Genomic DNA, 17,920 nt, shown 5'->3' with positions numbered 1-17,920 from the left:
CATGAAAGAGAGTTTAGCATACATTAGTACAAATATAGAATGTGGTTAGAAATTTTAAAACAACACTAAAGATTATAGGATTCAGTATATAAGACATTTACCAAAATTCAATATTTTTGTAGAGGTTAACACATAGATTTTGAGAACATTTCAAAAAATATGAAAATATTGTTTTCATGCATAGTTGCATTCTACACTAATATATGATGATGTTGAAAGAGGTTTAGAGCCTTTGTTGTGTCCGTTTTTCAAGAAAATAGCAATTTTGTAATGATTAAGATAATATTATGAAGTTTTACTAATTAATTGATACGAAAATTAGAACGATTCCCATATACCATAAAATAGAGTTTAACATACATTAATACAAATTTAGAATGTGATTATAAATTTAAAACAACACTAAAAAAATTGGCTTCGTTATATAGAGCGTTTAACGTGAAATTCAATATTTTCGTAGGGATTAACAAATTAATTTTGAGAAAAACTCAAAAAATATAACAATATTGCTTTAATGCATAGTTGCCTCCTGTACTAATATATGATGATGGTCAAAGAGGTTTGGAACTTTTGTTCTCTCCATTTCTCTAGAGAATAGCAATTTTATAATGGTTAGTCCACTAATTCAGGGAGTATATGAAGTATAACTAAATTAACTTATTAAAAATATTGAACGATTTTCATGCACCATGAAAGAGAGTTTAGCATACATTAATACAAATGTAGAATGTGGTTAGAAATTTTAAAACAACACTATAGATTATAGGGTTCAGTATATAAAGCATTTACCAAAATTAAATATTTTTGTAGAAGCTAACACATAGATTTTGAGAAAAATTTCAAAAAAATATGTCAATATTGTTTTAATGCATAGTTGCATCCTACACTAATATATTATGATGTTCAAAATGGTTTAGAGCTTTTGTTGTGTTCGTTTTTCAAGAAAATAGTGATTTTGTAGTGTGACTATTCCACTTATTAAGATAGTATTATGTAGTTTTACTAATTATTTGACAAAAAATTAGTACGATTCTCATATAGCATAAAAGAGAGTTTAACATACATTAATACAAATGTAGAATGTGGTTAGAAATTTTAAAACAACACTAAAAAGTTTAGGCTTTATCATACAGAGCGTTTAACGTAAAACTCAATATTTTCGTAGGGGTTAACACGAAGATTTTGAGAAAAATTGAAAAAAATATAACAATATTTTTTTGATGTATAGTTGCCTCATGTACTAATATATGGTGATGGTCAAAGAGGTTTGAAACCTTTGTTGTCTCCATTTCTCTAAAGAATAGCGATTTTATAATGGTTAGTTCACTAATTTAGGGAGTATATGAAGTTTAACTAAATTAACTTATAAAAAATATTGAAATATTCTCATGCAGCATAAAAGAGAGTTTAGCATACACTAATACAAATATAGAATGTGGTTAGAAATTTTAAAACAATACTAAAGATTATAGTGTTGAGTATATAAATCATTTACCAAAATTCAATATTTTGTAGAGGTTAACACATAGATTTTGAGAAAATTTCAAAAAATATGACAATATTGTTTTAATGCATAGTTGCATCCTACACTAATATATGATGATGTTGAAAGAGGTTTAGAGCCTTTGTTGTCACCGTTTTCAAGAAAATAGCGATTTTGTAGTGTTTATTCCACCGATTTAGGGAGTATTATGAAGTTTTACTAAATTAATTAAAAAAAATTATAACGATTCTCATATACCATGAAAGAGAGTTTAAAATACAATAATACAAATGTAAAATGTTCTTAGAAATTTTAAAACAACACTAAAATGTTTAGGCTTCAGTATATAGAGCGTTTAACGTAGAATTCAATATTTTCGTATGGGTTAACACATAGATTTTGAAAAAAATTCAAAAAATATAACAAAGTTACTTTAATGCATAGTTGCCTCCTGTACAAATATTTGGTGATGGTAAAAGAGGTTTGAAACCTTTGTTGTCTTCATTTCTCTAGATAATAGCGATTTTATAATGGTTAGTCCACTAATTTAAGGAGTATATGAAAATTTACTAAATTAAGTTAAAAAAAAAATTGAACGATGCTCAAGTAGCATGAAAAAGAGTTTACCATACATTAATACAAATATAGAATGTGGTTAGAAATTTTAAAACAGTACTAAAGATTATATGGTTCAGTATATAAAGCATTTACCAAAATTCAATATTTTTGTAGGGGGTTTAACACATAGATTTTGAGAAAATTTCAAAAAATATGACAATATTTTTTTAATGCATAGTTGCATCATGCACTAACATATAATGATGTTGAAAGAGTTTTGGAGCATTTGTTGTCTCCGTTTTTCAAGAAAATAATGATTTTATAGTGGTTACTCCACCGATTTATGGAGTATTATGAAGTTTCACTAAATTAATTGATAAAAATTATAATGATTCATATTTACCATGAAAGAGAGTTTAACATACTTTAATAAAAATGTAGAATCTGGTTAGAAATTTTAAAACAACACTAAAAAGTTTAAGTTTCAGTATATAAAGTGTTTAATGTAAAACTCAATATTTTCGTAGGGTTAACACATAGATTTTGAGATAAATTCAAATATAAAAAATATTTCTTTAATGCATAGTTGCCGCATGTACTAATATATGGTGATGGTCAAACAGGTTTGAAACCTTTGTTTTCATCATTTCTCTAGAGAATAACGATTTTATAATGCTTAGTACACTAATTTAGAGAGTATATGAAAGTTTACTAAATTAATTTAAAAAAAATTAAATGATACTCATGTAACATGAAAAAGAGTCTAGCATACATTAATGCAAATGTAGAATGTGGTTAGAAATTTTAAAACAATCCTAAATATTATTGGGTTCAGTATATAAAGCATTTACCAAAATTCATTATTTTGTTAGGGGTTAACACATAGATTTTGAAAAAAATTCAAAATATATGACAATATTTTTTAATGCATAGTTTCATCCTACACTAACATATGATAATGTTGAAAGAGGTTTGTAGCCTTTGTTGTCTCCGTTTTTCAAGAAAATAGTAATTTTATAGTGGTTATTCTAGGAGTATTATGAAAATTTACTAAGTTAATTAATAAAAAATTATAACAATTCTCGTATACCGTGAAAGAGAGTTTAAAATACATTAATATAAATTTAGAATATGGTTTGAAATTTTAAAACAACCCTAAAAAGTTTAGACTTCAGTATGTAGAGCGTTTAACATAAAACTTAATATTTTCGTAGGGGTTAACACATATATTTTGAGAAAAATTCAAAAAATATAATAATATTGTTTTAATGCATAGTTGCCTCCTGTACTAATATATGGTGACGGTCAAAGAGGTTTGGAACCTTTGTTGTCTTCATTTCTCAAGGGAATAACGATTTTATATGGTTAGACCACTAATTTTAGGAGTATATGAAATTTTACTATATTAGTTTATAAAACTATTGAATGATGATCATGTACCATGAAAGAAAGTTTAGCATACATTAATACAAATGTAGAATGTGGTCAGAAATTTTAAAACAACACTAAAGATTATAGAGTTAAGTATGTAAAGCATTTACCAAAATTAAATATTTTTGTAGAGGTTAACACATAGATTTTGAGAAAATTTCAAAAAATATGACAATATTATTTTAATACATAGTTTCATTCTACACTAATATATGATGATGTTGAAAGAGGTTTAGAGCCTTTGTTGTGTCCGTTTTTCAAGAAAATTGCGATTTTGTAGTGATTATTCCACCGAAAGATTGTATTATGAAGTTTTATTAATTAATTGATAAAAAATTAGAACGAGACCCATATACCATAAAAAATTAGAACAATTATCAGATACCATAAAAGAGAGTTTACCGTATATTAATACAAATATAGAATGCGGTTAGAAATTTAAAGCAACACAAAAAAATTAGGCTTAGTATATAGTATATAGAGCGTTTAACGTAAAACTCAATATTTTCGAATCACATAGATTTTGAGAAAAAATAAAAAAATATAAAAATATTGATTAAATGCATAGTTGCCTCCTGTACTAATATAAGGTGATGGTCAAAGAGGTTTGGAACATTTGTTGTCTTCATTTCTCTAGAGAATAACGATTTTATAATGGTTAGTCCACTAATTTACGGAGCATATGAAATTTTACTAAATTAATTTATAAAACAATTGAACGATGGTCATGTACCATGAAAGAGAGTTTATCATACGTTAATACAATTGTAGAATGTGGTTAGAAATTTTAAAACAAAACAAAAGATTATATGGTTCAGTATATAAATCATTTACCAAAATTCAATATCTTCGTAGGGGTTAACACATAGATTTTGAAATAAATATAACAATATTGATTTAATGCATAGTTGCCTCATGTACTAATATATGGTGATGGTCAAAGAGGTTTGGAAACTTTTTTCTTTAGTTCTCTTGAGAATAGCGATTTTATAATGGCTAGTCCACTAATTTAGATAGTATATGAAAATTTACTAAATTAACTTATAAAAAAAATTGAGCGATGCTCATGCACCATGAAAGAGAGTTTAGCTTACATTAATACAAATGTATAATGTGATTAGAAATTTTAAAACAACACTAAATATTATAGGCTTCAGTATATAAAGCTTTTACCAAAATTCAATATTTCTTTAGGGGTTAACAAATAGATTTTGAAAAAATGTCAAAAAATATGACAATATTGTTTTAATGAATAGTTGCATCACGAAGTCTTACTAAGTTAATTAATAAAAAATTATAACGATTCCCATATAACATGAAAGAGAGTTTAAAATACATTAATACAAATTTATAATATGGTTAGAAATTTTAAAACAACCTTAAAAAGTTTAGGCTTCAGTATATAGAGCGTTTCACATAAAACTCAATATTTTCGTAGGGTTAACATATAGATTTTGAGAAAAATTCAAAAAATATAAAAATATTGTTTTAATGTATAGTTGCCTCCAGTACTAATATATGGAGATGGTGAAAGAGGTTTGGAACCTTTGTTGTCTTCATTTCTCTAGAGAATAACGATTTTATAATGGTTAGTCCACTAATTTAGGGAGAATATGAAATTTTACTAAATTAAGTTATAAAAAAATAGAACGATGCTCATGTACCATGAAAGAGAGTTTAGCCTATATTAATACAAATGTATAATGTGGTTAGAAATTTTAAAACAACACTAAAGATTATAGTGTTCAGTATATAAGACATTTACCAAAATTCAATATTTTTTGTAGAGGTTAACACATAGATTTTGAGAGAATTTCAAAAAATATGACAATATTTTTTTAATGCGTAGTTGCATTCTACACTAATATATGATGATGTTGAAAGAGGTTTAGAACCTTTGTTGTGTCCATTTTTCAAGAAAATAGCGATTGTCTAGTGATTATTCCACTGATTAAGATAGTATTACGAAGTTTTACTAATTAATTGATACAAAAATTAGAAAGATTCTCATATACCATAAAAGAGAGTTTCACATACATTAATACAAATTTAGAATGTGGTTAGAAATTTAAAACAACACTAAAAAGTTTAGGCTTCAGTATGTAGAGCGTTTAACGTAAAATTTAATATTTTCGTAGTGGTTAACACAAAATTTTTGAGAAAACTCAAAAAATATAACAATATTTCTTTAATGCATAGTTGCCTCCTGTACTAATATATGATGATGGTCAAAGAGGTTTGGAACGTTTTTTGTCTCCGTTTCTCTAGAGAATAGCGTTTTTATAACGGTTAGTCCACTAATTTAGGGAGTATATGAAGTTTTATTAATTTAATTTATAAAAAATATTGAACGATTCTCATGCACCATAAAAGAGAGTTTAGCATACATTATGAAAAATGTAGAATGTGGTTAGAAATTTTAAAACAACACTAATGATTATAGGGTTCAGTATATAAAACATTTACCAAAATTCAATATTTTTGTAGAGGTTAACGCATAGATTTTGAGAAAATTTCAAAAAATATGACAATATTGTTTTAATGCATAGTTGCATTCTAAACTAATATATGATGATGTTGAAAGAGGTTTAGAGCCTTTGTTGTGACCGGATTTCAAGAAAATAGCGATTTTGTAGTGTGATTTTTTCACTTATTAAGATAGTATTATGTAGTTTTACTAATTAAATTGATAAAAAAATTAGTACGATTCTCATATACCATAAAAGAGAGTTTAACATATATTAATACAAATGTATAATGTGGTTAGAAATTTTAAAACAACACTAAAAAGTTTTGACTTTATTATATAGAGCGTTTAACATAAAACTCAATATTTTCGTAGGGATTAACACATAGATTTTGAGAAAATTTGAAAAAAAAATAACAATATTACTTTAATATGTATTTGCCTCATGTACTAATATATGATAATGGTTAAAGAGGTTTGAAACCTTTGTTGTCTATATTTCTCTAGATAATATCGATTTTATAACGGTTAGTCCACTAATTTAGGGAGTATATGAAATTTTACTAAATTACCTTATAAAAAAAATTGAATGATGCTCATGCACCATGAAAGAGAGTTTAGAATACATTAATACAAATGTAGAATGTGATTAGAAATTTTAAAACAACACTAAAGATTATAGACTTCAGTATATAAATCATTTACCAAAATTTAATATCTTTGTAGGGGTTAACAAATAGATTTTGAAAAAATTTCAAAAAATATGAAAATATTGTTTTAATGAATATTTGCATCATACACTGACATATGATGATGTTGAAATAGGTTTGGAACCTTTGTTGTTTATGTTTTTCAAGAAAATAACGACTTTATAGTGGTTATTCCACCGATTTATGGAGTATTATGAAGTTTTACTAAATTATTTGATAAACAAATCATAACGATTCCTATATACTATGAAAGAGAGTTTAACATACATTAATACAAATGTAGAATGTGGTTAGAAATTTTAAAACAACGCTAAAATGTTTAGGCTTCAGTATATAGGGCGTTTAACGCAAAACTTAATATTTTCGAAGGGTTTAATACATAGATTTTTTAAAAAATTCAAAAAATATAAAAATATTGCTTTAATGCATAGTTGCCTCATGTAATAATATATGGTGATGGTCAAAGAGGTTTGGAACCTTTGTTGTCTTTAGTTCTCTAGAGAATAGCGATTTTATATGATTAGTCCATTAATTTAGGGAGTATATGAAATATTACTAAATAAATTTATAAAAAAATTGAAAGATGCTCATGTACCATGATTGAGAGTTTAAAATACATTAATACAAATATATAATATGGTTAGAAATTTTAAAACAATACTAAAGATTATATGGTTCAGTATATAAAGCATTTACCAAAATTCTATATTTTGTATGGGTTAACACATATATTTTGAGAAAATTTTAAAAAATGTGAAAATATTATTTTAATGCATAGTTGCATCACGCACTAACATATTATGATGTTGAAAGAGGTTTGTAGCTTTGGTTGTCTCCGTTTTTCAAGAAAATAACGACTTTATAGTGGTTATTCCACCGATTTTGGGAGTATTATGAAGTTTTACTAAGTTAATTAATAAAAAATTATAAAGATTCCCATATACCATGAAAGAGAGTTTAACATACATTAATAAAAATTTAGAATGTGGTTAGAAATTTTAAAACAACACTAAAATGTTTAGGCTTCAGTATATAGAGCGTTTAACGTAAAACTCAATATTTTCGTAGTAACACATAGATTCTGAGAAAAATTTAAAAAAATATAAAAATATTGTTTTAATGCATAGTTGTCTCATGTACTAGTATATAGTGATGGTGAAAGAGGTTTGGAACTTTTGTTGTCTTCATTTCTCTAGAGAATAGCAATTTTATAATGGTTAGTCCACTAATTTAGAGAATATATAAAATTTTACTAAATTAATTTATAAAAAAATTGAACGATCCTCATGTACCATGAAAAAGAGTTTAACATACATTAATACAAATTGTAGAATGTGGTTAGAAATTTTAAAACAATACTAAAGATTATATGGTTCAATATATAAAGCATTTACCAAAATTCAATATTTTTGTATGGGTTGTTAACACATAGATTTTGAGAAAATTTCAAAAAATGTGACAATATTGTTTTAATGCATAGTTTCACACTAACTTATGATGATGTTGAAAGAGGTTTGGAGCTTTTGTTGTCTCCGTTTTTCAAGAAAATAACGATTTTATAGTGGTTAATCGACCGATTTAGTGAGTATTATGAAGTTTCACTAATTTAATTGGTAAAAAATTATAATGATTCCCATATACAATGAAAGAGAGTTTTTTTTTAACGCTGGATAATTATGTCATTACAACTATGAGAAATATTATAAACGATGCTACAGCCGACAATTGTACCTCCTGTATGAGGATTCATGCCTGACAGCATCACCTGAGCCACCCTCGCGGATCCACGCTTGACGGTACTCCTTGTGCCATGTTGTAGATCTCTTGTAAGCATTTTCTCCTTTAATTCGCATAATTCTGCTTTTTTCCGGGAATTGAAATCTTGACCTCCTGGTGTAGAAGAATTAGTGAACCCTTGGTCAAACCACTAGACCAAGGGGGCTTCCACCAAGAAAGAGAGTTTAACATATATTAAACAAATGTAGAATGTGGTTAGAAAATTTAAAACAACACTAAAAAGTTTAGGCTTCAGTATATAGAGCGTCTAACGTAAAACTCAATATTTTCGTAGGGGTCAACACATAAAATTTGAGAAAAATTTAAAAAAATATAACAATATTGTTTTAATGCATAGTTGCCTCCTGTACTAATATATGATGATGGTCAAAGAGTTTTGGAACATTTATTGTCTTCATTTCTCTAGAGAATAGCGATTTCATAATGCTTAGTCCACTAATTTATGGAGTATATGAAATTTTACTAAATTAATTTATAAAAAAAATAAACGATGCGCATGGGAGTTTAGCATACATTAATACAAATGTAGAATATAGTTAGAAATTTTAAAATAACATTAAAAATTATAGGGTTCAGTATATAAAGCATTTACCAAAATTCATTTTGTGGGGGGGGGGGGGGAGGTTGTTAACACATAGATTTTGAGAAAATTTCAAAAAATATGACAATATTTTTTTAATGGAAAGTTTCATCATACACTAATATATGATGATGTTGAAATAGGTTTAAAGCCTTTTTTTGTCTCTGTTATTGAAGAAAATTGTGATTTTTTGTGGTTATTCCGCAGATTTAGATAGCATTATGTAGTTTTACTAATTAATTTATAAAACAAATTGAACGACTCCCATATACCATAAAAGAGAATTTAACATACTTTCATACAAATTTATAATGTCGTTTGAAAATTTATAGAAACAATAAAAAGTATAAGTTTCACTATATAAAGCTTTTAACGTAAAACCTAATACCTTCGTAGGGGTTTAACAGATAGATTTTGAAAAAATATAACAATATTGATTTAATGCATAGTTGCCTCCTGTACTAATATACGGTGATGGTCAAAGATGTTTGGAACATTTCTTGTCTTTAGTTCTCTAGATAATAGCGATTTTATAATGGCTAGTCCACTAATTTAGGGAGTATATGAAATATTACTAAATTAATTTATAAAAAAAATTGAACGATGCTCATGTAACCTGAAAGAGAGTTTAGCATTCATTAATAAAAATGTAGAATTTGGTTAGAAATTTTAAAACAATACTAAAGATTATATGGTTCAGTATATAAGGCATTTACCAAAATTCAATATTTTTGTAGCGGTTAACACATAGATTTTAAGAAAATTTCAAAAAATATGACAATATTGTTTTAATGTATAGTTGCATCATGCACTAACATATGATGATGTTGAAATAGGGTTGGAGCCTTTGTTGTCTCCATTTTTCAAGAAAATAACAACTTTATAGTGGTTATTCAACCGGTTTAGAAAGTATTATGAAGTTTAATAAATTAATTGATAAAAAATTATAACGATTCTCATTTACCATGAAAGAGAGTTTGACATACATTAATACAAATGTAGAATGTGGTTAGAAATTTTAAAAAAAAAACACTAAAAAGTTTAGGCTTCAGTATATTGAGCCTTTAACGTAAAACTCAATATATTCGTAGGGGTTAACACGTAGATTTTGAGAAAAATTCAAAAATATAACAATATTTTTTTAATGCATAGTTTCCTCTTGTACTAATATATGGTGATGGTCAAAGAGGTTTGGAACCTTTGTTGTCTTCATTTCTCTAGAGAATAACGATTTTATAATGGTTAGTCCACTAATTTAGGGAGTATATGAAATTTTACTAAATTAATTTATAAAAAAAATGAACGATGCTCATGAGAGTTTAGCATACATTAATACAAATGTAGATTTGGGTAGAAATTTTAAAACAACACTAAAGAATATAGGGTTCAGTATATAAAGCATTTACCAAAATTCATTATTTTTGTAGGGGTTGTTAACACGTAGATTTTGAGTTTATTTCAAAAAATATGAAAATATTGTTTTAATGCATAGTTGCATCCTGCACTAACATATGATGATGTTGAAAGAGGTTTGGAGCCTTTGTTGTCTCCGTTTTTCAAGAAAATAGCCATTTTATAGTGGTTATTCCACCCGATTTTAGGAGTATTATGAAGTTTTAATAAATTAATTAATAAAAAGTTTATAACATTCCCATATACCATGAAAGAGAGTTTAAAATACATTAATAAATGTAGAATATGGTTAAAAATTTTAAAAAAACACTAAAAAGTTTAGGCTTCAGTATATAGAACGTTTAACGTAAAACACATAGATTTTGAGAAATTTTCAAAAAATATAACAATATTGCTTTAATGCATAGTTGCCTCCTTTACTAATATAGGATGATGGTCAAAGAAGTTTGGAACTTTTGTTATCTCCATTTCTCTGGAGAATAGCAAGTGGTTTCAGGTCAATCATTGGGCCCTTGTTTGATCATTTTCTTGATCGATGGACTTGTCTTGAAAGACCACCATAAAACGCCGAAGTACCACCTTCCGCTTTGTTTCGAAAAGTTGGCCTTTAAACTCCGTATTGCTCATATCAATTAAACGATTTACAAACTGTAGCATACCTGAACGCCTTTGTGACCATCATATATCTAATACACCGGCGAAGTGACCAAAATTTGAGGGAAGAGAGGTTGGAGTCCACTGGCGAGGACGGTAGAATATGTATACGATGATGCTCCGACTATTTGGCAGAGCACTGGAGCTGCAAATCCTTTTTTCTTATCCAAGGAACCGGTGTTGGACTTCGCCGGAACTTTGTTGGTGGACTTGCTGGGACTTTGCTGGTCGAGTTTTCGGGAATAGTATCCATGGAAGCGGTTTTGAATTTCCAGAACCACTAAAAATCTCACATAATAACATTCCAACATAACCAATCCTCATTTTTAGTTACAGTAAGTACTTTTAATTAAATTTTTATGTTGCTACTAAATATTTAGTAATTAGTTTTAAGAGATGCTTCTAATTAGGTGTGGGCATATAAACCGAAACCTGAACCCGAACCGACCCAAAAAACCCGAACCGAAAATCGAGCCGAAGTTTATAAAACCTGAACGGGTTTAGGATTCAACCAGTCCGGATACCCGTACCCGATTGGTTATATCTGATATCCAAACCAATCACCCGAAGTACCCAAATATATATATTACTAACCCTAAACTTACATTTTCCATTCCCATTCATTTTTCCGTTTTCTCTTTCTTTAACGTATATGTTTAGTACCTACTCAAACTCATTTTATGACCGATTACATGTATGAATCACTATACTTTGCGATTTTGATTTATGTTTGATTAAAAGTAGGATTTGCGATTTGTTTTCTCTTTGCTCTTTACATATATATGCATGAGCTCAAACATTCATGATTATCCCGGTTTGATTTATGTTTGATTTTGATGTCTCTTTGATTTTGATTTATGAATAGATTGATTCTTTACCATTTTCTATTTAAGATAATACAAATAAAGATTACACGAAGAAAAAGAATACATGCTCGTGTTCCTCAACGTAATAACAAATCAGAAAGATCATAAATCTTATATTAAGTTGTTCAATCTTTTTAACTTCAACAGTATTGTTTCTGGTCTCACAGGGTCAAATCAAGGATACATAGAATTTTTTTTATTTGTAACAGAGTTCGGTTATACCCGAAATAACCCGAACCCGATCCGAAGTATAAAATAACCTAAACGGGTTATGTACCTCTCCATCCGAAAATCTGAAAATTCGAAGCACCCGACCCGAACCCGAACGGATACCCGAACGCCCAGGCCTACTTCTAATCTTTGCTTTTTATACATTTTTTATAATTAGTTTTTTAAGTATATAAAATATCACTTATGTAAATATTTTTAATATTTAAATCTTATTTTAAATTTAAATATTATCAACATTATTTAAAAAAAAAAATTACTTTAGACCTCTAGATTGCTTCGAACAGAACTGACCATAAATTATCAAATTATTAAAAATATACAAATTTTTGAAAATATTATAGGTGCATTTGCACTCAATATTGTCTCTTAAGTGGCTTAGCCAGTGCCTAGAATCCCAATGTGCAAAGGTTCTTGAAAATCTCGAAAGAATGTTCTCTGTGCTACCAGACCTTTCAATGTTCAAAAGCAAAAAGCTAAACTCCTTTGACATCTTTCTTATACATATTAATCGACACAAAGATACAAACCGATAGTGACGTTGCGAACCTTATAAATGTGATTGTTGTTGTACAAATCTCAACTCTTTCTTTTAGAAAAATTCACCGTACAAACTTGCTGCATGCGTAAGAGTAACTATATATTTGAGCCAAAATATGTATTTTGCTCAAATTGTGATAAAAGAATAGTAGTAAAAGCTTGGATTCTATAACTGATTCATTTAAGTCAATAGTCAATTCTCGTTGTACGTTGTTTCCTTTTGCGTTTTCTCTTAAATTTGTACCGTAATCTAAAAGTCAAAAATATTTTAATGTACGTTGACAACAAATCAGTAACGTTTTGGAGCGCATTACTAGAAAATCTCCTTGATTTTTTTTTCTAGTCTATAAATCATCTCTTCAACAAATGCACTACTAACAACAAACCAAACACGTTTTCGAGTGTTTTACTACAAATCTCACTAATCTGTTTCTCTACTTTATCAATCTTCTCTTCGGCACATGTCCTTTTGCTTTAAATGTGTTGACCTGCTTACTACACTCTTCAGTGATACAGTTTTCTTCCGCAGACTTTTAAGTTTTATATAAAGTTAATGATATAATCTTTTTACGATAAATTTTTCTGGCAATTGTATGATAAATACCTATTTTTCGTGCTGCTTCTTCGATTGGAAGATCAACATATTGATTAATTTGATCTTCCAATTGAATAAGCTGCTCGAAAAAGAATCTTTTGATCTACAATTACTAAAATTGATTATGATCGTTAATTTAAAAAAAAAACTTTAAATTTGCAGAAAAAATTATATCACTGAAAGAGGTGATAAGCATGACAACAAATGTAAAGTGAAATAATAGTTGAAGACGAAACCGATAATTATAAATTGGAGAAACAAATGAGCGAGACATGTAACAAAAGTGCTTTAAGTAGTTTTGAGATAATTATAGACAACTTGCGTCAATTACTCCATCTGTTCATCTCACAGAGTATTATCACCATGTTTATTCCCTTTGCTTATTACATGTTGGAATCGTTAGAAAAATAAGTACAATTGCGCGGTACTTATTTTCATTTTTGTATACATGAATATTATTTAAATGTTTATTAGTTAATATTTTAAATACTATTATATTTTAAAATGTTTATAAACACAATAATTAAATAGTACACATGGTGTAAAAAAATATTGACCCGTACGCCAAACTAAACTTTCGACAAATATTGATCCATTGATATGTTTGAGTAATATTTCTTTTAACATGAACTTTTTTTCAATAGTAATAATATTTTAAATATTTTGATTAGATATGGACCACATTGCGAGATTTAGATACATCAGAAAAGGATTATTCAGTTATAAACATTAAATATTATTCTACAAGTTATTCAAAGATATTTAAATCTTAATATATATAGATTTTATTTTTGAAAATAATTAATAGTAACCGAAATGGTTAAAATATATTTTAAAAATATTTGAAATATATATATATATATATATTAGGTGCGATTTAGATAGATTAAACAATCCATATTATTTTACAAGTTATTCAAAAATATTCAAATCTTAGCATAGACAGATTTTATTGTTGAAAATATTTAATGGTAACCGTAATGGTTAAACATATATTTTTGGAATATTTGAAATACATATATTTTAGGTCTTACAATCTAAATGTGTGGGGATCATATGATACTTGGGAAATATTACATAATATTATTAAAAATCATTTTTAAACTTGAATTTTCCTAAAATTTAGCTAAATCATTTAGGAAATATGTTGAACACAAAAATTTAGCTAAACTTGATTTTTTTTTTAACACTGACTTATTATGACATTACATTTATGAGAAAATTACATAGACAATCGACAACCGACAATACTACCTGCCTTATGAAGATCTACGCCTAACTGCATCACCTGAGCCGTCATATGAAGATTCATTCCTGATCAGATTTACTTGCACCATGTTGAAGCTTCCTTATAAACCTTTCTTTTTGTAATCTGCAAGAAATTGCATAGTCTGGGGTTCGAACTACAGACCTGGGTGTTGAAGTCTTTAAACCTTAACCAATAGGCTACGGTGCTTCCACAGCTAAACTTGATTTAAATGATTTTATAAAATAGGAAAAGAAAATGATTACTTTAAGTTAGGGTTATTTAATATTTTAGTGGCATTGACTTGTAAATAAGTTATAAATTTTAGGATGAATTTATATTTGTATTTCATTTTAATAATATAGACATATTAGATATGGACCATATTGCGAGATTTAGATACATCAGAAAAGATTATTCAGTTATAAACATTAAATATTATTCTACAAGCTATTCAATGATAGTTAAATGTTAATATATATATATATATATATATATATATATATATATATTTATTTATTTATTTTTGAAAATAATTAATAGTAACTGAAATGGTTAAAAAAATTAAAAAATATTTGAAATATATATATATATATTATAGGTGAGATTTAGATAGATTAAAATGAATATTTTGTGATAAGCAATACATATTATTTTACAAGTTATTCAAAAATATTCAAATCATAGCATAAATAGATTTTATTGTTGAAAATATTTAATGGTAACCATAATGGTTAAACATATATTTTTGGAATATCTGGAATACATATATTTTAGGTCTTAAAATCTAAATGTCTAGGGATTATATGATACTTGGGAAATATTATATAGTATTATTAAAATCGTTTTAAAACTTGAATTTTCCTAAAATTTAGCTAAATCATTTTAAGAAATATGTTGAACACAAAAATTTAGCTAAACTTGATTTAAGAAATGATTTTATAAAATAGGAAAAGACAACGATTACTTAAAGTTAGGATTATTTAATACTTTAGCGACATTTACTTGTAAATAAATTATAAATTTTAGTATGAATGTATATTTGTATTTCTATTTTAATAGGAAAAATGATTGATGACAACATTAAGTATTGGCCATCATATAGCTAACCATGCAAACTAAAAAAAATGTATACTTAGCTACACGAAGTATATATTATGCATGACAACATCCCTCAATTTTATGATGTTATGTAGTTAGCATCACGAGTTTAATTTTATTCATCCAAAAAATGATTTGTATGTCAAAGACCGTTTAAATCTCTTGTTTCATCAATTAAAATGTGACGTGCTTAAAGGCAATTTACCTAAATTAGATTTTGACCCGTATTTTAAAAGCGTAAAAATATTTTTAACAAAATCTAATTTACAAAATAAATGTGTTTTATAAATTTTGATAAGTAGTATTTTAACATTTTTATTTTAGTGTATTTGAAAACAATATAATTATTTTATTTTTATTTTTATTAAATATAAGAGTTATATAAGATATTATTTAATTTACTTTTTAATTCATTTAATCTGTTTTGGTATGAACTTTTAATAAAATTTCTGTAATTCATTTGATTAATTGTGTGATATATACTTATTTGATAAAAAAAATTATTATAAAACTTCTTAGATGTCAATTTATTGACTCTAACATTTTATTTGTTTGATATGAAATTATTAAGTTAGTAAATTATTTTATATATTTTTTCATAAACAAGAATTCCATTCATTTAAACTTAGTAAACCTTTCATATTAGATTCTTATTCTTTGATTATTTTTATTCTTAAAAGTATATAATTTACAATTATATATGCAAGACTATACATATTTGGTTTAAGTTGACATCAAATAAATTTTAACCAAATAAAATTTTAGAGTTAGTAAACTGAAAGCAGATAAGTTTTATAATTCAAAAATTATCAAAAAATTATATATCACACAATTAATCATACGAATTACAAAATTTTTAGTAGTTCATAACAAAATAGATTAATATAAATAAAAATAATAGAATTATATAGTTTTAAGAGACACTAAAATAAAAATGCTAAAACACTAAAATAAAAATCTTAAAACATTATTTACTAAAAGTTCATAACAAAACATATTAATATAAATAAAAATAATATAATTATATAGTTTTAAAGTACACTAAAATAAAAATGTTAAAACACTACCTATCAAAAACTGTTAAAACTATTGATTCTGTAAATAAGATTTTGTTAAAAATATTCTCACGCTTTTAAAATGTGGATCAAAATATAATTTTAGTTAAATTATAGTCGGATTGGTCATATTTTAATTCTTGAAACAAGATATTTAAACGATCTCTAACATCCACATCAGTTTTTGGATGAATGACATTAAACTCGTGATTTTAATTACATAACATAATAAAGTTGAGGGATGTTGTCATACATAACATATACTTCGTGTGGCTAGATATACATTAGTTTAGTTTGCATAGTTAGCCATGTAATGACCAATATTTCATGTAGCTAGTATTCATTTTTTCTTTTTACTAATATAGACAGATTAGATATGGACCATATTGCGAGATTTTGATACATCAGAAAAAGATTATTCAGTTATAAACATTAAATACTATTCTAAAAGCTATTCAATGATATTTAAATGTTAATATATATATAGATTTGATTTTTGAAAATAATTAATAGTAACTGAAATGGTTAAAAAACATTTTAAAAATATTTTAAAAATATTTGAAATATATATATTTTAGGTGAGATCTAGATAGATTAAAATGAATATTTTGTTATAAACAATCCATATTATTTTACAAGTTATTCAAAAATAGTCAAATCTTAGCATAAATAGATTTTATTGTTGAAAATATTTAATGGTAACCGTAATGGTTAAACATATATTTTTGGAATATTTGAAATACAAATATTTTAGGTCTTACAATCTAAATGTGTGGGGATTATATGGTACTTGGGAAATATTACATAATATTATTAAAATCGTTTTAAACTTGAATTTTCCTAAAATTTAGCTAAATCATTTTAAGAAATATGTTGAACACAAAAATTTAGCTAAATTTTGTTTAAGAAATGATTTTATGAATAAGAAAAGACCATGATTACTTAAAGTTAGGGTTATTTAATATTTCAGTGGCATTAACTTGTAAATAAGTTGTAAATTTTAGAGTGAATTTATATTTCTACTTTTATTTTAATAGAATACTAGATTTTAACATGCGCGCCCGCGCGGATGTATTTTTAAAAAATACTATTTTTTTTATGTCACTATTTAGGGTTGGGCAAAAAACTCAAATTCGAAGAACCGAACCGATCCCAATCCGAATAAGTAGTATCAAATCCGAACCGAAATTGATTAA

The sequence above is a fragment of the Brassica napus genome, chromosome C1 (genome assembly GCF_020379485.1).
Source record: "Brassica napus cultivar Da-Ae chromosome C1, Da-Ae, whole genome shotgun sequence".
In the NCBI taxonomy this organism is placed as follows: domain Eukaryota; kingdom Viridiplantae; phylum Streptophyta; class Magnoliopsida; order Brassicales; family Brassicaceae; genus Brassica; species Brassica napus.
The sequence above is the reverse complement of the archived record's forward strand: the minus strand, read 5'-3'. Positions refer to the sequence as shown.